Source organism: Pinus tabuliformis, chromosome 7, assembly GCF_031772625.1.
Source record: "Pinus tabuliformis cultivar Carrire ecotype Pingquan chromosome 7, CPIR1, whole genome shotgun sequence".
NCBI classification, from domain to species: Eukaryota; Viridiplantae; Streptophyta; class Pinopsida; order Pinales; family Pinaceae; genus Pinus; species Pinus tabuliformis.
Window position 1 is genome coordinate 259,984,348 of NC_142293.1, and position 26,522 is coordinate 260,010,869.

Sequence of the window (26,522 nt, forward strand, 5' to 3'; positions counted from 1 at the left end):
GTTCGTAACAATGTTTGGGATGTGGTCCTAAGACCCAACAACAAGTCAGGGGTGAGCTCCCATTGGATTTACAAGGTAAAGCAAGTTGCAGATGGTAGTGTGGAGAATAATAAGGCTAGATTTTTGGCCCATGGATTTTCACAAGTAGATGGGATTGACTATGATGAGACCTCTGCTCTTGTTGCAAGATACTCGTCAATTAGATCTATATTGGCACCATCATAGATGGGTTGGAAGATACATCATCTGGAAGTGAAGAGAGCCTTCCTTAATGGCATGATTGAGGAAGAGGTGTATATAGAGCAATGTGAAGGTTTTGAAACCTTTAACCGTGAGTCGCATGTGTGCCAACTCAAGAGAGTGTTGTATGGGCTAAAGTAAGCACCCTGTGCTTGGTACACCAAGATAGATAGCTACTTCATCGGGTTCTTTGTGAAGTGGATGCGAGCATATACGATATAGTGGTGGAAGGTAAATTGTTGATCATTATACTTTATGTTGATGATCTCATACTGAGAGGTGATGATCAGTTGATCAAATCTTGCAAGGAGGACCTTGCAAGAGAGTTTGAGATGAAGGACATGGGGCTCATGCATTACTTTCTTGGCATGGATGTATGGCAGGGAGATGGGGATTTGTTTGTGTCTCAGGGAAAGTATGCCAATGAGATACTCAGGAGATTTTGCATGGAGAGCAGCAAACCTATGGAGACTCCTCTAGCAGGTAATTGGAGGAAGGAGGTTGCTACTTCAGGGGATGTAGTGGAAGCTATTGCTTACATGGAGCTTGTGGGTTCACTCATGTACTTGGTGAACACACGACCAGATATGTGTTATGCAATTAAACAGCTTAGTCAAGCGATGATTAGGCCTACCAAGCTATATTGGAGGGTGGTAAAGCATGTGTTGAGATACCTCAGGGGCACTTCTTAGTATGAATTATGGTACAGATGGACAAAGTGAGTGAAGCTTCAAGGCTTCACCAATGCAGATTGGGCAAGGAGTCCATCCGACCAGAAAAGCACATCAGGAGGGATCTTCAGTATTGGGTCAGTGACAGTTTCTTGGAACTGTAGGAAACAAAGATCGGTTGCACTCAGTTCGGCAGAGGCAAAGTACATTGCTATGAGTCAGGCAACATGTGAGGTCATCTCGATGAGGAAGATCCTGGTTGGTTTGTTTGGTTAGCAGATGGATCCAATTATGATTTACTGTGATAATCAGAGTTGTATCAAACTCTTTGAAAATCCATTTTTTCATGATCGGTCCAAGCATATTGATATTCGATATCATCATCTCAGAGATTGTGTATTGAGGCATATTATGTTGTTAGAGTACATTCCCACAGAGGAGCAAGATGTTAACATTTTGACAAAGGAATTTTCAATATGTAAATTTGAGTTTCACAAAGGCAGGATCGAGGTAGCTAATAATCCCTTTCTTGTTGAGAGGGAGTGTTGAGAAATGGCAACAAGAAATTCCAATTTAATTTGTCCTTGAATTAAAATAAGAATTAAAACAGAATTCTATTCTCATACCAACTTGTAAATAGTTAATTAAGTTTAATTAACTTAATTAGCTTAGGAATTTCGAGTTTGAAGTCTCTCTGAAGTCATGTATATGTTCTCCCTATATTATAGGGGTCGAGGATGAGTTAATTTTGATTTTTAATTAAATAACTCGGTTTACTAATTTAAGTTCAGTTAAATTATTTCCAAACTATTTGAGGAACTAATAGTGAGTTAATAGTCAGTTGGTGCACTAATGCATTAACTAGTGTTACTCTAGTTAACTGAAGATTCCCTCATTAGAAACTCATGCATGTCTATTCTGGGAAAGACCCAGTTGAGAATAGAGTACAAGGACAGTGAAATATCAATTGTATGATTTACTGAGTTGTATAGATCATGCATGCAATCAGGAACTGAACCTAAAAGGGATTACGCAGTTTTCGATGCACTGGTTTCCCATTAATATGGGTTAATTAACCATAGGAATTGCGCAAGGAAATAGAGGCTTGGAGAGATGGAGAATTGGCTAAGTTTTGGCCAAGATCTTGCTTGTGAGCTGAGGATTGATTATACTGAGTGTTGGGATTGTTCTTGTGAGAACAAGCATTGTATTATCATCTTGGATTTCTGATATATGCAATATAGATAGTGGGGTTTTGAGTTGTGGCTTTCCCTAGATATTTATTGTATTATTTTTATTTTATTATCTTCCTCTTGTCGATTATTGTTTTCATTGATCTATTGGATTCCTCTGGTTGAAAGTAGAAATAGATTCTTGTCTTGTGCTTTAGTAAATTGCATGAGCTTGTGAATCTACAAGATTTTCTATAGCATCTCAAGAAATCATCAAGAAATGTGTTCCTTTAACCCTACATATCTCTATTTGGAACTTCATTTGAGTATCATTGATCAACCCCTTGTTTGGTTGTCTCTCTCAAAGAACCCTAGTCACAAGTGTTGCGAAAGTAGTTGTGAATCTTATAACAAAGGGAGATAGTAATTTGGAGGCTTGATTTTAGTTTTGGGGTTGTTTCATAGGTTCATAATCTTCACAGGGACATTCCAAGACTACCCATCTATTTCATTTTGTCAAATATAGGCTGCAAGGATACAAAACTTGGAATGTTGCACAAGTTGCTGCGAAACTATTAGAAGCATTAGGGTTTAATTAAAAATCATTTTTTTTGCATTATTTTTGTTTGTAGGAACTTAAAAAATATTTACAAGGGTGGAAACATCATCAATAATCTATTTTTGCTCAGCCAAAGTTCAATCATGTGATTAAATCCATGCAAAGGTAGCTCGCTGTGAAAGTGCATTACTCAAACGTATTTTCACCATATATCTTAAACCCTACACCCATTTTCCCTGAAAGTTTTACAGTAGATTCATGGGGGTGAGATGAATAACCCCACTTAATTTCGGGTTAGAATGCTTTATGGTTTCTGATAAATAGGCCACCATCATCTACAACCATTTTCATATTTTCTCGAAATCTGTGAGTCATATTTAGCTCAAAGTGTGTGGGACAATGGTGCCATTGATGTGCACATCTACTACAGGGCTTTTAGGGTCCAAATACTTTGGATAGATTACATGCTGCAACATTAAATCGGTCAGTTTTCCAATGACATTAATGGTAGGGTCATCTCTTTTTCGCCTCCTTGGATGCTTGAAACACTTTTCCTTAAATAGGTACATCCTTAATGGCTTGGAGAAGTGGAATCTTGACACATATGTTTTTCAATTATCCCAAAAGTTCAATCTCTTCTGGGGTAAGCTGGAGTGGTTGAGTTAATCTCTCAAGAAAGGGTGGATTTACTTTAGGAATGTTTTCCTCTCTTTCTTCTTCAACCTCCCTAGGTGGAGGTGGAGGTGGAGGTTGGTTATCTAGGAGAACTCTCCCAGATCTCAGGTTAATTTCCTGGATCTCCACAGCATAAGATGGATATGATCTCTCTCCACTATATGACAATGATACTGAGATGCAAAGTACCAAGGAGGTGGTGTAGACCAGGAAGGATGAGCAGAGGGTCCCCCAGAAGGTATGGATGTGGTCTTGTTGGGGTTGTAATATGCATGGGATGACCCTTGCATGCCCTGCTGGTATGGCCTAGGCTCATGAGATCTCCTTTGGTTTATGTAGCACAGCTGCTCAGTGACCCCTTCAGCTCCTTGATATACAACTTGAGTCCAGGAAAAGAAGGGCACTTTTCAGTGGAGTGGTTTTCTTCACAGACTGATAAAATTTCAATGGAATTCAATGGACATTCATTCCTAGGGTGCCTCCTGGTGCATCTAGGAAAGAAAATGGCCAAGGCTCTCTCGGCTTCCTCCTACTTTATCCTAATGTTCATAGTGTCCATCTATAAGGAAAGGGTTTACAATCTCACCCTTGAAATCTTCCATCATGTTTCCAATTTCACCCTCGATGGATGAATTGGAAGAGGATGTACTAACCATAGGTTGACTTCCCCTACCCTTTTTCCTAGATGCCCTAGAATGGTTTCTAAAGATAGCCTTGAAATCCTCATAGGGCAACTGGTATATATCTCGTCCTATTAACAAGTGTAGGGTATCCAAAAGGTCTTCCCTTACTCCTCTAAGCAAGACCAGCTTCAGTGACTCAGGGTCAAGTGTGCACCTGGCCCTTTTGTAACTAAGCTAGAACCTTTATTTATAATCCTCTAGGGACTCATCATTACCTAAGGTCATCCTAAAAAATTTCTTCCTTGGTATCCTTAGACCGACAGTAGTCTCGATACTTGTTGCTGAAGGCTTACTTCATCTGAGCCCAAGTTGTGATGCTATCCCTAGGTAAACCCATGAACCATCATAAAGCTACATCCTTGAGGGTAGATGGAAATAGTTTCAACTTATGTTCACCATCTATGTAGTCATAGGTTTGACATATAACAACAAACTCAAATAGGAAAGTGTTGGGATCTTCTGTGGTTAGGCCATGGAAATGAGGAAGGGAAGAGGGGATTATATTTTTCATCTTAGTGTCCCCATTGGTTTCCTTGATGGGGAATGCACCCTCAACTCTCTCTATTCCCTCTGTCATTTCTATTTTCAGCCATTGGCTCGGTAAGAATGGGTTCTTCTTCTTCCCCTGTAGGTTCTTCAAATATGTCTAGTTGCTCACCTAAGGCTTCCTCCAGTTCACAGCCACCGAAGAAGAGGGAAGGTTGGTTGTTGGATGTAGTGGGGGTATTTGGCAAAAATTTCCCTAAGTTATCCCTATTCCTACGAGGCATGAAAGGAAATATTTTTGGTTTGGTTTTGTGATTTTTTTCAAACTTTGAAAGTGCTTTGCAAAACTAAAATTGCAGATTGAATGAAAACTACTAACTGAATGAAAAACTAATTCCTGAATTGAAATCTAACTTGTATAATTGAAATTGCAGACCGAATGAGAACTACTGACTGAATGAAAATATTAACTACTTTCTTGAAATCTAACTTGCAAAATGGAAAGGAAAGCAAAGAATCCATAATGACAAGCAAACTAAATTACATTTGCAGAAATTAAACTAATGGCAGAATAGTAGAAACAAGAAGTAGAAGAAAGAAAGCAGTAATCACATATTACTCAGACACCTCCCCGGCAACAACACAAAAAGTGATGAGCACCAATATTGCAGCAAGAATGCTGCAACTCTTGGGCTACCAGCTTTACTTTATCACCCGAGGTTCGAAAAAACTTGGAGGTGACATTGTTGTATACACAAGTAAAAGTGATGGTTCTGCCTTTTGTCATTGTTCAGCTCACAAGAGACCACTAGGGTTTACAAGCCAAACTTTTATGGATTCAGAAGAATCTTGGTTCCTTGATGAAAGAAATAGAAATCTACTCTAAGAGAGAGTTGATCTACTGCAATAATGAAAAAGACTGAAATTCAATGCTAAGGCACACCATTTCCTAATTAACTACTAAGAACTATGCTTTTCAATGATGCTAAATTAACATGAACAAAATTCTACTATCCTAAGCATGGAATTTGAAAACATCAAACACAATTGTTATGCATGTAAAGGATTGTAATAAATCTGTTTTATCTTTTTATGCTTTTCATGAAAATTCAAGTGTGCAAACTAATCTCGTTTGGTGATGTGGCAGGTGGTTTAGGGGTGCTGATGGATGACTGGAAGGTTCAGGAGATGGTTGGAAGGTTTTGGGTACCCTTGGGTGACCTTGGGAGGATTCCTAGAGGTTTCCCTCAGTTTGGCCTCAAAACAAGCCTCTATAGGAAAGCCTACAAGATGTACTAGAAACCTACAGGATTCCCTGTATTTCTACAGGATGCAACCATGAGAAAAATGATGGGTGTTGGAGGTGGTGGAAAGCTTAGGGAAGGTGGTTGATGGGTGGAATGGAGTGAAAATAGACCTAGGATCACTCAAACCCAAAACCAAGTTTAGAAGATGGTTGGATTCGCTCAAAATGCTTGAGGCAATTTCTATGTAAAATGATGAAATTGGTGAAGGTTTTGATGAAAACAAGGAATGCCTATGGGTGGATGAAATTGGAAGCTGGTTGTTGGCTATGAGATTTATTTCTGCTTCTGAAGTACCTGCTCTGCATCAAACATGTGTAATTTCCAAAAATTCATGTAACAAGAAGAATTCTCATGAGCTAGAAAAGCATAATTTAGTGAACTAACTGTCTACCTTATGCATGAAGAACTTGATGAATATAATGGAATCAAGGATGAGACCTACTGTAAGAATGAAGATAGAATATATGGAAATGAAATCCTACTTTGCAAAACTGATCAAATGCTAGTTTAAGTACAACAACCTCTAAATATCATGAGAGAAATGGAAATCTGTCTTTTTGGGCTACATAAGGGTCTTTTCCTCAAATCATGATCCCAGAAGGAATAAGTGAGGCCAAGACACCTACTAATAGCTTTGTGGAGCCTCTTTTATCCCTTCTAACCTACAACTAAAGTAAGGCACAAATGGAAGCAAACTAATAAATAATTAATCATGTCTACACTACTTGTAATGAAACACTTCTAAAAACAGTTTAACCATGAATATGTGAAACTATGCTAAGCATAAAGATACAAGAAGAGGAGCCTTTGCTGCTAGGGTTGGGCCCTAACCCAAGAGCTTCAGCCCTCTGAGTTAACTCAATACTGAATCAAGAACAAACTCATTCTTATTACCAAAATAGGAAATTACATCAAAAAGTCTTCCACAAGTCTGGAGCTTGAAAATAGCTAGAGTTTTACAACAAAAATTTGAATCCTAATGAGGCTCTAGGCCTCTCTACTTATATAACTAAAGTCCCCAACGACTTCCTTAAATTTAGGGAGGCTTGGCTCCCAAACTCGAGATGAACTAACTCTTTGTCTATCACTTGCTCGGTTTCCTTCTAATCTTCATGACTTGGTTGCTTGCACTCTGAGCTGGTGGGATTAATGGAGGAATATTCGAATGGGGAAGGAGTAAATGAGGAGGATTTACCTCCTACAATCTATCTCCCTTGTCCCGTTCAAGTTTCAAACCTTAGTCTTTGCCAAAATTCCTTGATTTTCTCTTTCCAACCTGCATTTAATGCATATTAGTCCACTAGGCATAATATCCCACTCTGACTCATCTCATTAAACAAAATATAATCAAAACATGTAATAAGTTGTGAGAAAATTTGGTTTGACTAAGCTAGGAGGTGAATTAAGGCCCATATAATTACCCAATGATGAAGCTCATCAGCATGGAAACCCAAATATTATTGTAAGCGACAGAGATCCTATTTTCACTGGAAATTTTTGGACGGAATTATTTTCTTGTTTGAGTACTCAATTAGCTCATAGCTCATCTTATCATTCTCAATCATATGGGAAAACAGAGATAGTGAACAAATCTTTGGAAGGATATCTTCACTGCTTTGTATCTAATAAACAGGCACAATGGGTCAATTGGTTACTTCTGGATGATTGGTGGTATAACATTTCCTTCCATATTGCAGCAAAAATGACCCCATTTGTGGCACTTTATGGATATCATCCACTATCCATCACATCATCTTTAAGAGAAAATTCTAAGGTTCAAGTAGTGGAAGATCACATTGAGCATCAACAACAATTTCTCCAACTCTTAAATGATAACCTCACTTTGGCATAGAATAGAATGAAACAATAGGTAGATCAACAAAAGAAGTTTTGATGTAGGCGACAGGGTATTTTTACTACTACAACCATACAAACAAATGTACCTCAAGCAAGCTAAGAAGGATATTAAATTATCACCAAAGTATTATGTTACTTAAAAGGTGTTGCAAAATATTGGTACTATGGCATACAAATTGGAGCTTCCTACATCTTCCAAAGTGCACCCAGTTCTCCATGTTTCATGCTTAAAGAAGGTTATAGGTGACAAGCTCCCAGTTCAAACAATATTTCCAAAACTTGACGAGGAAGGAAAAATCATATTTGAACCCGAAGAAATCACAGAAAAAAGAACTCGACAGCTACTAAATCGATTAATTTCAAAGTATCTCATCAAATGGAAGAACTTACCCACAGAAGATTCCACATGGGAGGATGAGAAGTTTATACAAAAGCATCCAGAACTACTCAAGCATTGAGGACAACACTTTTTTGAATAAGAGGGGCATGTTAGGTCCCTGTAATACTAGTGTATTCCCTCATTGTTATTAGTGTAGCCCCATTATGTTATTGTTGTGCACAAGTAGTCTCCATATTTTTATTTTTGTGCCCCATAGAATCTCATTATTGTTATTGTTGTGCCCTTACATTATTATTGTTATGTTGGCTCTGATCATATTGTGACCCCTTAGACTCCTATATATAGAAAAGATATTTTGTCATTTGTATCATCCAAGAATTTTTCATTTGTGTAATGTAAAGGAGGTTTCCCCTCAAAGAGGCTATTTTGAAGTCGTTGATCTATCTCTTCTTCTATTTTTTGAGTTGGTTGCATAACATTCCATCTTGCTTCTTTTGATAGATCTCCTTTTAAGTTATCAAGCTTCTTTTGAGGGACCTTCTCTAATACCAATTGTTAAGAAATATACTTAGGGGGGTGAATCATTATTTTTTATTTCAGTTTATCTTCAACTTCAAATTAAAAATTTATTATGCTACTTTTATTTAAGAAACTAGCGTGTGTACACGATTTTAGTGAATGAAAATTGTGTATCTGTATTACTAATTTTTCATTATCTTTATCAGTTGTTTAACTTTAACCATTGCATTAGTATTTCATTGTTCAGTCATTAAACAGTAACCATGAGAAGTAAGAGAAAAATAAATAATCACACACAAGGACACTGAACTTTTAGGTGGAAACCCAATGTGGGAGAAAACCATCGCTGATGTTGAATTTCTGTCTTCTTCTTTAATTATAAATCAAAGTCTTAAAAACATCTTGGTTTCTCACTGGTGTAGACTCTTTCCAACATGTGGATGCCTACCTACAAGAGGATCCAACCTCCGCTCATTCTCCAGCACCCACTAGAAGGGGGCACCTACCCCCTGAATAAGTTTACTAGCTACCACTCGAAGGAAGCTCTGACTCCCTTTCTAAAATATCTAACCCCCACCAACTTGTGGACCATGTTTCATACTTTTCATACTGGATCCACCTATCAATCAGCCATAAAAACATGCAAGCCACCTTTCATCAAATTTGCACACTAGACCCACACCAACAATAAGCCCAATACAATATACCAAACTGAATACTAAATCACAAATTCTAAATTCAACCACTATATCCATTGAATACCAATCACCAATAAACTGAATCATTGAAGCAATTGAATACTAAACCAATCCAAGTTACCAATCAAGCAATACTTGATCAGATAAATACCATTCATTGATTAATCACACTATTAGCTATCTCTCTGTCATCACAAAACAATGTGCATTCATTATAAACCGTTGTTAAATTGACTTCAGAATATATACGTGACAATTCTGAAGCAAACTCGCATATATATATGTGCTTCCTCTACATAAAAACCTACGTATAGATCTAAAATCATTGAATATTGAAACAATGTCAAACTAAATTACTAAATCACTATATCCACAACTAAATCATTGAAATACAGAGTCACAACAACAAATAATCACCAATACTGAATCAATGATCATTGATCAATGTACCAAGCCACAACCAAATCAATCCAATCCAAATTGTCAAATACACATCATTTTTATTAAGACATCATTAATGAACATCAACAAATAACACAGACTTCATCAATACAAACACCTATAAATAGCCCAAATCAGGAAGAAATGTAAGGGAAACTTCTCTCAGAATATATGCATTACTGTTATAACACATATTCGCATATGTACTCAACTATATAGAAGAAAAATTGTGTACAGATCTTAAATTACTGAATCAGATCAACACATAACAAACCCAAATCTGTGTGCACATATTGTCAAAAGTTACACATCTTAGTGAATGTATGTTCATATCATAGTTGCACCATAATCACATATCTTGCATTGTTAGACACTTAAAACATGTTGCAACAAGTAAATAAATCAAATATATACATGAAAATATCTTTAGATATTTCATATCTAATCTTCTCCTTACTCCCTGGTGCGCACATGTTTCAAATTAGATCACACATGAATAATCCATTATGTTTCACAGTTAACTCCTTGATCTCCATCTCCTTATATATATTTTGCCTTTGCCAATACCACAGGCAAATCCTTTGGTAATGTTGATGATATTCATTTGACTAGATCAAATAGACATTGTCATCACAATACTATGGGTGATTACCATGGTAATGGCTCTTGGCTTTTATTTTCCATGGGTAGGATTCTCGTACACGACTTTTGTTCACAGAACTTATGTATGTACGCAACTCTTCTTCATAGGGGTTGCTTATACTTTTCAATCTTCACAATTTTCATTTATTCTACAACTAAACTGTCAATTCTCTTTCATATCCTTTGTAATACCTATACCATAATACCTTTATCATTAATGATGTCATCTGCAATAGTTATAACCAAGTTGACATCAAGGTCATATTTTGTAATCAGGTTTCCATCAAGTAAAACACATTAGCCATAATTCAAGCACATTCACCAGACCAAAACCCTCACTTAAATACAAATATTGGGTTTGATTTAACACATGATTCCAATATTTTGTTAGCTTGGTATCCTAATTGATTTTTTGAATTTATGATATCGACAACTATTTTAAATTCCCTAAGTTGTATTATGGGTTTCATGTGTAATTTGATGGAAAGGGAACCAATCGTGAATTGAGAATCATATGCCTTAATTGATCCACCTAATCGTAGTAATGGCCTTAATAGCTATTTTTAAATGTACCATTTTCCCACTAATCTATTTGATGTTATTTGTTTTACATTTGTTGATCTCATCAAGACCATAAATTCTCATTATCCATATTTTAACTATTTGGATCTTGGTCGAGCAGCTGAGGCATTTTAGCCTAGGCTGATGATTATGGTAGGTCCTCACATTCTTGAAAAGTTTTCTGAATATGATCAAATTCAATTTACCTTACAAGATTCTCCCATTTACTCCGCACCATTAGTCAAAAAATCATCTTTTCAAGGATTTCATGGTTTTCAAAAGGATTGTTTCACAATTCATGATCAAATCTATGATTGGCTAGAGAGATCTTACTTAGAAAGCTTTGTTGTTAGTAACAAGTTTTGACTTTACTTAATGTTTTATAAGGATGAAAACATAAACAAAGGTACATTCATAAGAAGTTTTTGAGGTTGGTATGATTCATGTTCTAATCTAAAAGGTAAGGATTTGGGTTGGTCAAGGCTAGTTTCTTTTTTCCAAGAAAAAAAGCATCAACTTTCTATTAATTAAAACGGAGAGTTACATTGTAGTATATTCAATGAAGCATTCCAGAGTTGTCCCGAATGACTCATGTGCATGAAGCACACAGAGTAGTAGGACTCATGTGCAAGAGGCACACTGAGTAGCAGCACTACCCTGGAGAAATAAAAGAAAAAATAAAAAATAAAATAAAATTGATATTATTCTTTTCTCCGTTTCTTTTTTTCCACTTTTTGCCTTGGGAGTGGTTAGAATTGAAAGTTGATTTTCACTTGTATGGTTGGGAGAGTCTTTGTCAGATTCGGATCCTTCTGATCCATGGAATCGCTTGATGCCAATTATTTCCATTCCTGTTGGTTGAGTTTCTTGGTGTTGCAATAGGTTGTTGGGGTCTTTCTCCTTGTTAGGTGTGTTGTTTTGTGTCTTTTTCTTCTCCATTTATGCTTTGTATTCTGCTTTTTATACTTGTTCTACTTCTTCCTCCAGGGGGTCTATGTATTACCATCTTTTTGGTTGTTTCTTTTGCTTCTTGTTCCATTTGGGTGTTTGTTTGGTTTTTGGGCATGCACTATGGAGGTGTCCTATTTGCAAACACCCATAGCATCGGAAGGTTGTATTTTCGTAGTCTAGTTGTTGTGTCCACTATGTATTATTAAAGTTCAATTTATGCTTGCTAGTAATCCTTCATTGAGATCTACCTCAACACATATCCTAGCAAAAGTAAATATTCCTCTTGTAAGTCTGTCCCCGTCAGTTTTAAGGAATTGTCCCAATGTATTTCCTATGGCGATTAAAACAATCTGATGCCAAAAATGTAGCAGGAGGTTGTGCAACCTGACCTAAACTAGCATCTTTGATACCACCATTGTGTTGGCATTGAAATCTGGGAACCAAGGGATCATAAAAATTCCTGCATTTCCCCAAAACCATGGTCCCTTGTTAAGTATATTTTCCCTTTCCTATATTGTTCTGAATCAGACTATAAAGAATCCTTTGGGGCATAAGTATATTTCACAGTCTGGTGACCAAGCATCATATATCCATTAATGCAACATATCAGATTTTGGACAAAACCCATTGAATCTGCATATAACTAATTTGGAATAGAGATCTATGTACAGGTTTTTTACCTCAGGCATTGCAATGGTAAGAGAAGGATTCTCAGATTTTTGTTCTACGATGTAAGGTCCTGGTAGCTCGGGTAAAGTTGTTGTATTGGCTTGTGCTTTATCATTGCCTTTGACTGCATCCTTAAAGGATCCAATGCTTTTTCAGCTAGTTCCAGTGCATTCGCCCCTTAGACGCAAGTTAATCGTGATGGTCGAGTCTGTGGTAATGCCATAGTCCTGGAGTGTGTGTTGGTCCTATAAACTATAGCCTGAGTAGCTCAGGTTTTGTCGGTATGCTAGTACACCAAGGTGGATCTGGATTTTTAACCTTAGCTCTTGAATCCTCCTCCCCTTCCAGATTCTCCAACAAATAGTCTTTCCCTCTAGTGTTTTAATGAAGATTTGTATCAGATCCTCCTCAGTAGTGGGTGGATCTATCTGAGGAGGGGCTCGATCTGTTGCCCATGTGCCCTGAGGTGATAGATCTGAGTATAACGATGCTCTGTCTAGTTCTTTTTTGTCCAGATCCTGATCTCGCTGTGGTGGGAGATTTGTATAAGGCACATCCATCTAGGTGCCCCATACTTTCGCTTGTGCTTCTGTGCTCATCATAAATGGTTTCTCTTCCTCTGTTGTTGCAGGTTCTGCTAGTCAATGGTAAATAGTGGAGATTAGTCTGTAGGCAGCTAGATCTGGTCCACTTCTAATCCAAGCTGCTTTCTGGATACCCTCTTCATCTTTCCCATGGTCAGATCCATTAGAAACGTCCTGTTTTAGGTGAGGGGAGGTCCTCCATGTCCGCAGTGGAGGTCGTTCTTTCACAAGGTTTGCATACACTATTATCTGGAATTAGCAAGGGTTATGTACCACTACTAAAGCACCCTTGTGGCCAAGACCCATGACCTGAGAGGTATCCTCAGCCAGATCTCCACTGCTCTTGGTCTGTTTTGTGGGTTCTGTGATGCCCTTCAGTTGTTTCTAGTGAGAAGCCCAGAGGAGCGTGCCAGTCTAATCCACAGCAGTCCACCCTACCTGGTCTAAGCCGTAGCCAGGGTTGCTTAGCATTGCGGGGACAAGGTCGTCCAGTGTGTCAGCTGCCTGGTTGATTGTTGTAGAAACCCTCGCATGCGCCATCTCCGTCTCTCCGAAAAAAAAAATTTTGAGTCTTGTAATAGCTCTGGTCAAGGCTAGTTGTTATGGCACATCTTTCTAACTTTAGAAAATACCTTCAATCTTTCGTGCAAGCTATGCAAGTTCTTATATTTTCTTTTGCACATTATCGGTTTTAATTTCTCCTATCTTTGTATTTGTAGGTGGGGAGAAGTTACGGTGGCTATATTGGAAATTTCATTATACTTAGCCCTGAACTTCTAGTTGGTTAGGTTAGGAGTAGGTCTAGCTGCATTTCAATTTCCCTTGTACAATCATCCTACACTTCTTCTCTTTTAGTCTTCCCTTTATTTTCTTACTTTTGTCTCACTTTTTCCTTTTAAGTTCAGCCTCCATTTGCTTTGGTTTTTGTTCTTGTTTTTTTTCTTTTTGCATATTCTTTTTTGTTTTTTTAATAAGACTTTGCATGAAATATGCTCCTATTTGGATCAAAAGACAATGTGGAAAAACTTGAAAAGGGTGATTGTGATGATGAACAATGCTTGGCTAATTTGTTATCCTCTTCTTTGTCTAGGTTTATATATATTTAAAGTCAATGATGTCTGTGTTATCACTCAGGTTGTCCTTAAAGCTCCTTAAAGGATACGGCTGAGGTAACCACAAACCAATCTTTGGACTGCAGGTCCTAGCCTACCTGCAATCAGAGAGGGCTCTCTCTTTATAATTTAGCTTTGTTTTAGGTTGATTTTAGGCTAGTTATTGAGTTCAGGGGTTTTGTTTTGATTTTGGTGGGATGGAGGATTCTTTCAAATAGAGTTGGGATGCATAGTGTGAGAAGTTCAAACCATTGGGCATGGAGTCGTGGATTAGGCTTGCTGTTGCGTTTTCTTGGTCACAAGAGGAATACAGAGCAGGATAGCTACACATAAAACAATATCGAGCTGGAATAGAGATGGAATGAAGGTCAGAGAATGAAAGGCAACTAAGTAGCTCTCATTATGCTAACAGAGGGAAGGTGAATGAACATTTATATAGGAGCAATCAAGGATTCCTAAACAACATTCATATATGAAGGAACTAGTGTAAATATGAGCAAATCAGTATTCATATTTAGAACTAATTCAGAGGAAAACATAGATAAATCACAGAAATTGAGAACATAATTCAACTAAGTGAGCTCTAAACTATTCTTTCTTTCTGCTATTCAAATAGTGAAACAATGATGGCATAAACATATATAAACTGTAAACAGAGATAAGAAACACTTATTGGGCTATGTAGAAGCATTAGGATTCCATAGTCACTCTTCAGACATTAATACACAACAGCCAGTTCACCTCCCAAACATTCCAGCGATCTTTGATTATAGAGACTCTCATAAAATACAGTGCAAGTCTAGAGAGGAAGTTATCGACCAACCAACCCTTAAAACAGTGCAGAGGGTGGTTTAAATATAAAATATTTACAAACATCAGATCTGCGATAGATCTCCTCAAATAAATGCCTTTAACCTAATTTGTACAGTAGTAAATGGCAGAAATATCTATCTAACAGCTGCGCTGGGGTAACTGGCATCTCAAAATATCTATTACAACAAATCTTAGGCAGATATGAGGAAAATGATTGCTTTGATATATTTTATCTTGAAGTAAATGCTTAAAACATTTATCTAAGTGTTGCGCTGGGGTAGCTGCCTCAAAAATGGATCAAAAGAGTTCGTTGAGCCACGCGCTGTCCTCTGTGTGATAACTGTGCATTTAAGGAAGTAGCGCTGCTCCAAAAATATGACTGGGAACAATGTCTCTGTAATAACTCTGCCTTGAAAGCCTTCATCTATGCCTTTAGGTGGCTTTAAAGCAACAAAAGAAGTGTTGGTGAGCCTTAATGGCCGAATGATGCTTTGTTGACTTTGTTGGGCTTGCTTTGCTTTCATCTGCTTTGAAAAACTGGACTGATACTCTTTGCCGCATCCTGATACACTTTGGCACTAAATCTGGGCCTTTTCTCACCGCTGATACTCTTTAGACTCTCCCATCACCCCCTTTCTACCTTTTAATGAAAAAATAACTGTTGCTAATGTCCTCAGTGGCCTTTTGGTGCAATCGACACTTGGCCGATCAAAACTAGTATTAAACTCTGAAGAAATGCCGCAAAAAGGAGGAATTGCATGCTGTTGATCGTGCTGAGGCCGAGACTGGCTCCTGGAGCTAAACAGGGCTTTGGAGCAATCCATAATGTCTTAAGGATGCATGAATTTCTTTAACTGGAGCTGGGCGCGGGCGCTAGAAGAAACCCTGTGAAAAATGGTCGTTTTCCTTTTATAAGGCAAAAATGCCCTAAAACATGAAATTTACCACAACTAGGGCGGGAGCGATCACTGTTCATTAGATTAAATCATAGCCGTTGGATCTGGCGCGGGCCGATCCAACGGCTGGCGCTAACTCGCATTGGGGCGGACCATTGGTCCCAACACATAAAACCTCCGAACTGCCGTGGACCCGAAATGCTTTGAGGCTGCCCTTTATAACTGTTCGGCTCTGCCATATCGGAGCCTTCCTTTTCACTGTACAAAGGATCCTTACGGACCCGAAATCCTTATTGTGCCATGCTATAATTTATTTTGGCTCCGCCAGTAGGACATGGGGAGAGCCACGAACAGATCATGTCCGTTGATCTGGGAGGGCGATCCGACGGCCGGCGCTAAATCGCATCGGGGCGGACCATTGGTCCCAACATGTAAAACCTCCGATGAGCGAAATAGCTGGCGGACCCGATCTGATTATAGGCCCTTCTTTATTGCATTTCGGGTCCGGCCCATCGGCGAACCCAAATCGGCGGATTTACAATGGAACGGGTCCGCGGACCCGAAATCCTTTAAACTCTGTTGCATTTGCTATTTCGGCTCCGCCATATCGGAGCAATCCCTCTTCGCTGTGTAACGGGCTCCTTTCGGACCCGAAATCCTTATGCGCCGCGCCTATATTACTTTTCGGCTCCGCTGGGGAGCCATATATGGGGTTGCTGCGAATCCATATGAGCCATTGATCAGCGGGCCCGGATGGGCGGCTGAGATTAAATCGGCACTTCGGCAATCGGCGGGGCAGCGGGTATACACATATGTGCGATCGCCGAAATGGGCGATCGCCGAAACGATGTGGACCGTTGATCTGGGCGGGACGATGGACGGTTATGATTTGGTCGCTGCTTTACCGTCGACAATATCGCGATAAGGCTTGCGATAGGTGAAAATGTGGGTTTTTTGCGATAAACTTAAGTTTTATGAAAAACTTAGGTTTATGCGGTAAAATGTGATATATGCGGTAAAACGTGAAATTGCGATGCGGAGAGCTCCCGATAGCGATATCGCATCGGCGAAGGGGTCAGGATCATATATATGTGCACATATGAGTTGCGATACACCGATTGCAAAATCGCATCGGCGAGGGATGGATCGGAGGTATAAAAAGGGGGCCTACAATGATCGTTGCGACCTCCGACAGCAATATCACGTCGGAGGGGAGCAAATGAATTCGGAGGAGGGTTTTAACACTAAAGGGAGGCTTTTGTGGAATCGGAGGGGCCCTTTTAATATTTTGAAGGCATTCTAAGGCATCGGAAGGGGTCCGATAGCTTTAAAAGATGGGTTTTAATGCTTTGAAGGAGTCCGAAAGCATTTAAGAGGAATTTTATATACTTTGAGAAGGTTTTAAGGCCAGAAAGGGGTTTATGCCTTGGAAAAGGTAAAACAAGGCCAAAAGATGGATTTTATACATTTGGAGGGGGATTTTCTGCTTAGGAATGAGTCCTAATGCATTTGGAAGATAGTTAGGGGGGTGAAGTGAGGATTCTTGCTGAGTTTCAGATAAACTTAGCAATTTCCAAGGATGTATATGGTTATTTTCAACCAGGGGGAGGGATAAATATATAGTGGAGTTATATACATAGTTTTAGTAGGGGAAGGGGAAATAGATAGGGAGTTACATAGTAGTGTTAGTAGTTAATATGACAATGATGAGAAAAGCGCTAAGTATGATGTCTTAGGCTATTAATGGGGAAAAATGATTGATAGAAGAAGTGTGAACATTCCTTGAGTGAAGCAGATCTTCACCAAGGCAAATGATATGAAAAATGATGAAATTAAGAGGTAGCAAGCAGATCTTGACCTCTTTAGGGAAAGTTAGTGAGTGATTTGGGGAAAGGGGAAGAAGGGGAAGTTAGTCATGCCTCGCTTAAAGTCCTTCAAATGGAAAACTGCCTCAAACTTGTGATATGATAGATATAACACTTGACAATATGAAATGGATCACAAGCCATGATTCTGCAACCACAAAGCTACCTACCCGACCTACTTGCCTAGCATTTTCTCTTCTTTTTGGTTTGGGTGCACTTGAACTAGCATACCCAGTTTTTCATTCTTTTCTTCTTACTTGTGCTCCTATCTACAACTACACTTATTGCATCCAGGGGCTCAGATTAAGCTGTTGAGCACCCTTGTTTCTCTACCTATCTACAAATCTGCCAAGATTAAGCTATTCGGACAGATGTTCATTCTCTATATTCTACAACAAGAAATTGAAACCTAGGGAAGCCAAGATTAAGCTGTTTGGACATCCCTTAGCTGAAAACTCATCAAAAATGGATCAACCCATCAAAAATGGAACACAACAGTGGCATTTAGACTAGCACACTCTCATGGATACTTCTCTGGCCATCTTTAGCAAATATGGAGCATTGCAGCAAGCAAAGTATGACATATTTGGCATGTAAAAATGTCGATCATGAAAGATGATTAACCTGCTACAGCAGGAGGCTAACAGTGGCTCCACTTGGGGATGGCTTTTCCTTGTGACAAGCCAAGAACAGCAGGTCAGAATGCCTTGATCTTCTGTAGTTGTTGTTATTTGAAAGTTTCTTCTGTGCTAACTGTTGAATGACTAGAACTGTAACTTCTGAATGCAACACTCCTCCTTATCTGAAACACTATGAAAAATAAAGCATCGCATGCTTTCTTCTGTGTGCTTAATATTGCATACGCTTTTGCTTGAGCACTGCCTTGTGAAATAAACACAAAAAGGGAATAAAACTGGAGCTCTTCTTTTCATGTCTTTGGAAGGGTGTTGAAGTAACTGAAAATCCTCCTTTCTTTTTGATACTGTTGACTTGAAGACTACAAGTTGCAAGCAGTTTCTCTTTAACATAAATCACTGTGATATGACAGCGCTGCTCTTGCTGTTTTGCTGAGATTACTGCAGAGATAGAGCTTAAAAATAGAGGACTTGCATCGGCTGTGTCTTCACAAAATTTGTTGCTGCTCCTCTAACAATCGGACTGTTTATACAAAATAAAAACAAAAGTTCTGATATATACAAATATCAATGTACAAAGAGATATTTACAAAGTTGCGTTATGTTCAACAAAAGGGATCATGATAATGCTTCAGCATACGGCCATTTATAGGGCCTTCTTCAGCAGTGCTGCCCTCTACAGATTTGAGGAAATATGTGTTATTTCCCTGAACAGCAGAAATAACAAATGGCCCTCTCCAAAGGAAATCAAATTTTGCATGTTTTCCCTTGTCTTCTCTTCATGAGTCCCACCTTAGAACTTTGTTGCCAACACAGAAATTCTCAGCCTTAGTCCTCTTATCAAACATCCTTTTGAGCTTCTCTTGCATAATTCGAGCTCTGTCATAGACTTGCTCTCTTACCTGCTGCAAATGAATTGTTTGGTTTATCCTCCTTTGTATATCATTTGGCTCAGCTTGAATCTCTTGCAGCAGCTTGATAATAGGAATGCCCAGTGATGAAGGAAATCTGTCATCCATGCCATATACTAGCTCATAAGGGCTCATCCCAATGGATTTCTTGGTTGACAATCTGTCTACCCATAGGGCATTTGTGAGCTTTTTGTGCCAGTTCTTCTTGTTTTCTTCTAAGGTCTTCTTGATAATATTGATCAGGCTCTTGTTAGATGACTCGGCTAAGCCATTACCTTGAGGGTAATAGGCTGTGGAATGGCCTAAAGTGATATGGAATTTATGGCAAAAATTGATCATCTTTTTGGATTTGAAAGCAGCGGCATTGTCAGTAATGATTTTCTCAGGGCAGCCAAATCTAGAAAGGATATTGCACTCAAGGAATTGGATAATGGTGGTGTCATTGGCTTGCCTACATGGGATGGCCTCAATCCACTTGGTGAAATAGTCGGTGGCAGTTAGAATCCACTTATGCTGGCCTGAGGAAGAGGGATGGATTTCTCCAATGAAGTCAAGACCCCATTGTTGAAAAGGCTTCTCGGTTGAGATGGGTTTCAGAGGCAAGGGCAACAGCTTTCTTTTGCCCTCAAAGATTTGGCATTTGTGACATGAGATAGCAAACTTCTTTACATTTGCAAACAAAGAGGGCCAATAGAAACTAGCCCTTAAAATTTTATCAGCAGTGGACTTCCAGTATAGATGTCCTCCACAGTCCCCTGCATGGAATTCTTTCATGACATTGTTAGTTTCATTCACAATCAAGCAGTTAATCAATATACCTTCGTGATTTTTCCAAAATAATGCACCATCTAAGACACAAAATTTCAAAGCCTTCATTCTTAAAAATCTCTTCTTGGTCCCGGACAATCCTGGGAGAGCACACAGGTTTAACAATACAAAGCAAATATCAGCATACCATGGGGATTGTAAAAAGGTGTCACTGATCTGTGGAGTCGCCATCTCCTGTTCATTGTCCAGTTGGTTGATGTCTAAGGCTTGAAAGTTTGTTTCGGACATCAGTTTGGCTAAACCTTGTCCCTTTATTAGCTTGGTTGGTTTTATCTCTATGTCATACTCAAGAATATTAGCAATCCACTTGCCTCTTTTTCCTTCTAATCCTTCTTGGGTTAATATGTCTTTTACAACAGCATTTGGGACATAGGCAATCACGTGTGAATATAAAATGTAAATTCTGAAGTCTTTGATTCCTTTAACAAGGGCATAGGCCTGCTTCTCCATGATTTGGTACTTTAGGGGTGCATCTCTTAAGGCTCGGCTGAAAAAAGCAATTGGCTTTTCATTTCCTTGGTCATCCTTTTGCAATAGGACAGCAGCTATGGTATTATCAGATGCAAATGAAAATATGATAAAGTCCCTATCAAATTGAGGACTTGTGAGGACTGGGGCTTGAGTTAAGGCAAATTTGATACTTTCAAATGCTTGCTTGGTTTCAAGAGACCATTTTACCTTGGCATCCTTCTTTAACATGTTGCTCAACAGTCTTATCAGCTCGGCTAGATTTGGGATAAATCTCCTTAGGAAATTGATCTTTCCTAGGAATGCTTGCAGCTCTTTTATGTTTCTTGGATATGGGATTTGGAGAATGGCTTGGATCCTTTCCGGATCAATTCTAATCCCGTCTTTTGAAATAATATGTCCAAGTAATTTGCCTTCTTCAAGGCCAAATAAAGACTTCTTGGGGTTCAAGGAAATGCCATATTTCCTACATGTTAGGAACACTTGTCTCAAATGTCTTAGGTTCTCTTGATCAGATTTGGAGAAAGGGGTAAGATCATTAAGATAGACAACCAAGAAATCATGGATTTCCTTGGCAAGTGCAATGTCCATGGCTCTTTTAAAGGTGGCACCTGCGTTCTTTAGGCCGAAAGGCATTTTAACATACTTAAATGTTCCCCACGGTGTGGTAAAGGCTGTCTTGTCTTGGTCATCCAGGTGAACCAGTATTTGATTAAAACCCAAAAAGCCATCTAGCAAAGAGATTCTAGATGACCCCACTACTCTTTGTAGGATGTGGTCCATTTTGGGCAATGGGTAGTGGTCTTTAAGGGAGACTTGGTTTAAGTTTCTCAAATCTACACAAAGCCTAATCTCACCTGTTTTCTTTCTTGTGGGAACAAGATTGGGTACCCATTCAGAAAATCTAATGGGTGCTATGATACCTGCTTCAAACATTCTTTGCACTTCTATCTCAATCAAAGGGAGAAGCATAGGATTGATTCTCCTCAGTTTCTGTTTGAAGGGCTTTTGATTTGGCTTTAAGGGAATGGTATGTTGAATAATTGAGGTGTCATAGGACTTCAAGTCCTCATAACTCCAAGCAAATACATCTTGGAATTCTTTGAACAAATCCACGTACTTGGGCTTTTGATCAGCTGGTAAATTTTTGGACAGTTTGATCATTTTCGGGTTCTCTGCTATCCCAATGTTATGTTCTTCTATCTCAGTGTTTATGGGTTGCAATTTTGGTTTTCTGGGGACATCATTTGCATCAAACATGTCTTCTAGTGGAGTGAGGCCAACCGGGAGAAAATTGTCCTTTAGATCAATGATTTCAGCCTCTGTTTTGGCTATTTCCTCCAAATGCATCTGTTTCAGCTCTTCTATGTTTTCTTCATCAAAGGTGGTTGGCTGTAGCAATTTTCTAGTTGTTTCAGCTGTTACAGTTTGTTGGATTTGGTTTATTGCTTGCAGTGGATCATCCATAGCATCCATATCAATGTTTAGGCCTGAAAACTCATGCTGTAAGGTAAGAAAATTGTTGATTTGAGCATCATCCTCAAACACTTGCCAATCTTTAACATTGTTAGGGACAGCAGGCCTGTGCTTTATCTCAGCAGTAAAGTGGTGATTGGACTCAAAAGGAAGCTTGCAAGTGCTAGCAAAAGTAGCTAGGCTATGGGCATGCATGTTATTGCTTCTAGAAATCTTAGCAAGTTTGGATTCAGTGAAGGTATCAAGTATTGCAGTGGCAGCAGTCCTATAAGCTCTTAGCCTTCTATCATTGGTAACGAAGTTGCCCTTCATTTGTTGTATGATTAAATCAGAGTCACCTAGAATGAACACCTTTGCAGCTCCTAGAGCTTTGAGCAGTTTAAGGCCTAAAAGGAGAGCTTCATACTCTGCCATGTTGTTGGTACATCTGAAGTTAAGTCTGTAAGCACGACCCTCTGCAAGGCTATTATGTGTATTGTGAATCCATATTCCTACCCCTGCTCCTAGCTTATTAACAAAACCATCAAACTCTAAATACCATGTGATTTCTTGCTTGTGTTTGACATTAAGAGTTTCAGTCATTTTAGGATTGGGCAGACCTAGGTTTTGTGCTTCATGTGGTTTTTCTTGTATGCTGGTTGCGCTGACTGTTTTGACTGTTTCTTGGGTATGAGAAACCGATTCTTGATTGATGCATGTTTCTTGTTCTAAAGGCAAAGGCCTCTGATTAGTTGGAGGACTTGTTTCATCATTAAACAAAATAAAAGAATCCATATCAGAATGGATTGAATAGATAGGGAAATTATGGGGCTTTTCCTCACTACTTACCACATACTTCATCAGTGTTTCTCTATACAGTCTCTTTGGTTGCCCAAAGACTAAAATAGTGGCATAGGAGAGGTCTAATTGGAGAGATCCTTGGAGTTTTCCCCCCAAGATCTTGACAACAACATGCCATACTTTGGTGGTATGTCAGCAACCACCACATCCATGAGGATTGTCTTGTTTGGGTATTGGACTAAGGAGACACACAAGTCTTTGATGAGGCCTAAACATTTGACTTGACTTGAGTCAAAGGAGAATAGGTCTTTGTATGGTCTTGTTACATCAAGGTTTAGCTTCTCCATTACAGCTTTTGGCATAAGGTTGTGTGAGGCACCTGAGTCAAACATTGCATTATGTAAAATTTTATCATGTATGTGCAGACTGACATAAAAGGGGAGAACAGCTCCATGTGCTGATTTGCCATCAACTTCTGGACCAAAAAGCAATTCAGGTGTATCATCTAAAACATTCACATCATCCCTATTCTCTGGCATTTGCAGTGATCTTTGGATTTGTTGCCTATACACATCATGCTTCGCAAGTTCAGATAAGGGGATAGAAATCTTAAGTTTGCTTATTTCTGCTTCTAAGTTGAATGGTTTCTCCAATGGAGTCTTTGTGTTGGTAATAGCAGATTTCCCCTTTTCAAGTGTATTTTCTACGTTTTCCTCTTGATTATCAGTGTTATGGTGAGTGATACCTTGCGGTATTTCTATTTTGGGAAGGCTTTTAGGAGTGCTATTTAAATTTTCCTTTGAGGACGAAGGTAGCAGAGGCTGATCATTAGAGGGTTGCATGTCTGGTGTGTCCTCTACAGTCACTTGGTAAGGGTTTGGGACAGTTATATCAGTTGTTTCTGTTATAATAGCCTTGCCTCTAATCTGGTTGGGCTGTTTGCCCTCCTTTGGTTTAACTTTTTCGGGCACATCTATGGTTCTTGTCCTCAGCTTATACTATTTGTGGACTTCATAAATAGCTGAATCATAACCTTGTTTAAAGTCAAAAGACTCACTAGAGTTAGTCTGAAATTGACTTATCTCATGGTCATCTTGGTCTTCTTGAGTTAGGAAAATTTGTTGCTCACCCTTCAAATCCACCAAGTTCATGTGAGTGTCCTCTATGGCATCACTAGATGTGGATGCTTCTGTATAGTTTTCTTGGAAAGGAGGCCTTATATCATGATCTGGGCTAGACCTACCAGCGTTTGGATTTTGAGTTTTTCTGAAATTTGGGTTCCTTATGGTATTGGGTTGTTTCCCTTCCCATGATGATTTCCTTTCAACACTCTCTACTCTGTCTCCCAACCTGTGCATGCCATTGATAATAGCATCTAGCTTTTGATCCAAGGCTGAGGGCTCTTCCTTGAAGGTGGTTCTTCTCTCAGTTCTAGCTCTGTTTCTTTTGGAAATTAAATTTGCCTCCACAGTGACAGCCACGTTTTGCATATCTGCAAGGATGTTAGGGGCTCTTTCTTTTAATTGGTAGGCCATATCTGGGTCGAATCCATCAGGGAATTTATATAAGGCAAGGTCAGGTGGGGGCCTTAAGTTTTGTGGGATAGCATTATAAACGCTATTGAACCTTGCACAATAGTCCAAGACTGTTTCTTGTGGACCTCTTTTGATTGTATCGTATTCAGTTAGTATGTGCAAGGGATCTTTCTTTTTCTCCCATCTGTTGATAAATGACTGGTATAATTCTTATGGGTCTGCTATGGAATTGCCTGGGAGTGCTCTAAACCAAGTCCTGACATCGCCTGTCAAACTTTGGACAAAAATCTTCATTCTCACACCATCATCATCAATCTCATAGCTTTCAAAGTAATCCTGCATTTTCTTTGTATGCTGAAGGGCTGTGCAAGCACTTGTGCCATCAAAATATGTGATTTTAGTTTGGTAATCCTGAGGCATAGCCCCGGGATTTGCAGGCAGCTGTAAAGGTGCATATCTGTTAGCCATATTCACAGGGATAAGAGGGAAAATAGGAACAACTGGGATAATAGGAGTAGTAGTGGTAGTATGTGCAGTGAATGGAGGTGTAGAAGGAGTGCTTTGAGAGGTGGATGAAGAACAAGGGGAACTAGGGGTTGAACGAAATAAAACTTTGACAGGGGTTGGGCCACAGCGTGGGTGAACTGCTTCAGGACTATTATCAGCAAAATCCTCTCTTCGCTCTAGCTTCCTGAGGTTCCTTGGGATTATATTGGGATTTTCAAAAGCTGCTGGGGGATTTGGGTCTGGATATGACCTTGTATAACGTGAATTCTTTTTGGGAGCCAGCTTCTAGCTTGTTTTTTTTTTGGGGGATTTTCTAAGAATATAAGGGTCGGAAAGAAACTTTTGAAGGTTTGGTTCTTTCCCAGTGGAGCTTTCCAACTTGATTTGTGAAATTATCTGAGGATGTTCCCCAGTGGAGTCTTCTTACCTTCTTTGTGAAACTTTATGAAATTATTTGAGGAAAGTCCCCAGCGGAGTCGCCATTATGTTATCACTCAGGTTGTCCTTAAAGCTCCTTAAAGGATACGGCTGAGGTAACCACAAACCAATCTTTGGACTACAGGTCCTAGCCTACCTGCAATCAGAGAGGGCTCTCTCTTTATAATTTAGCTTTGTTTTAGGTTGATTTTAGGCTAGTTATTGAGTTCAGGGGTTTTGTTTTGATTTTGGTGGGATGGAGGATTCTTTCAAACAGAGTTGGGATGCATAGTGTGAGAAGTTCAAACCATTGGGCATGGAGTCGTGGATTAGACTTGCTGTTGCGTTTTCTTGGTCACAAGAGGAATACAGAGCAGGATAGATACACATAAAACAATATTGAGCTGGAATAGAGATGGAACAAAGGTCAGAGAATGAAAGGCAACTAAGTAGCTCTCATTATGCTAACAGAGGGAAGGTGAATGAACATTTATATAGGAGCAATCAAGGATTCCTAAACAACATTCATATATGAAGGAACTAGTGTAAATATGAGCAAATCAGTATTCATATTTAGGACTAATTCAGAGGAAAACATAGATAAATCACAGAAATTGAGAACAGAATTCAACTAAGTGAGCTCTGAACTATTCTTTCTTTCTGCTATTTAGATAGTGAAACAATGATGGCATAAACATATATAAACTGTAAACAGAGATAAGAAACACTTATTGGGCTATGTAGAAGCGTTAGGATTCCATAGTCACTCTTCAGACATTAATACACAACAGCCAATTCACCTCCCAAACATTCCAGCGATCTTTGATTATAGAGACTCTCAGAAAATACAGTGCAAGTCTAGAGAGGAAGTTATCGACCAACCAACCCTTAAAACAGTGCAAAGGGTGGTTTAAATATAAAATATTTACAAACATCAGATCTGGGATAGATCTCCTCAAATAAATGCCTTTAACCTAATTTGTACAGAAGTAAATGGCAGAAATATCTATCTAACAGCTGCGCTGGGGTAACTGGCATCTCAAAATATCTATTACAGCAGATCTTAGGCAGATCTTAGGAAAATGAGTGCTTTAATCTATTTTATCTTGAAGTAAATGCTTAAAACATTTATCTAAGTGCTGTGCTGGGGCAGCTGCCTCAAAAATGGATCAAAAGAGTTCCTTGAGCCACGCGCTGTCCTCTGTGTGATAACTGTGCATTTAA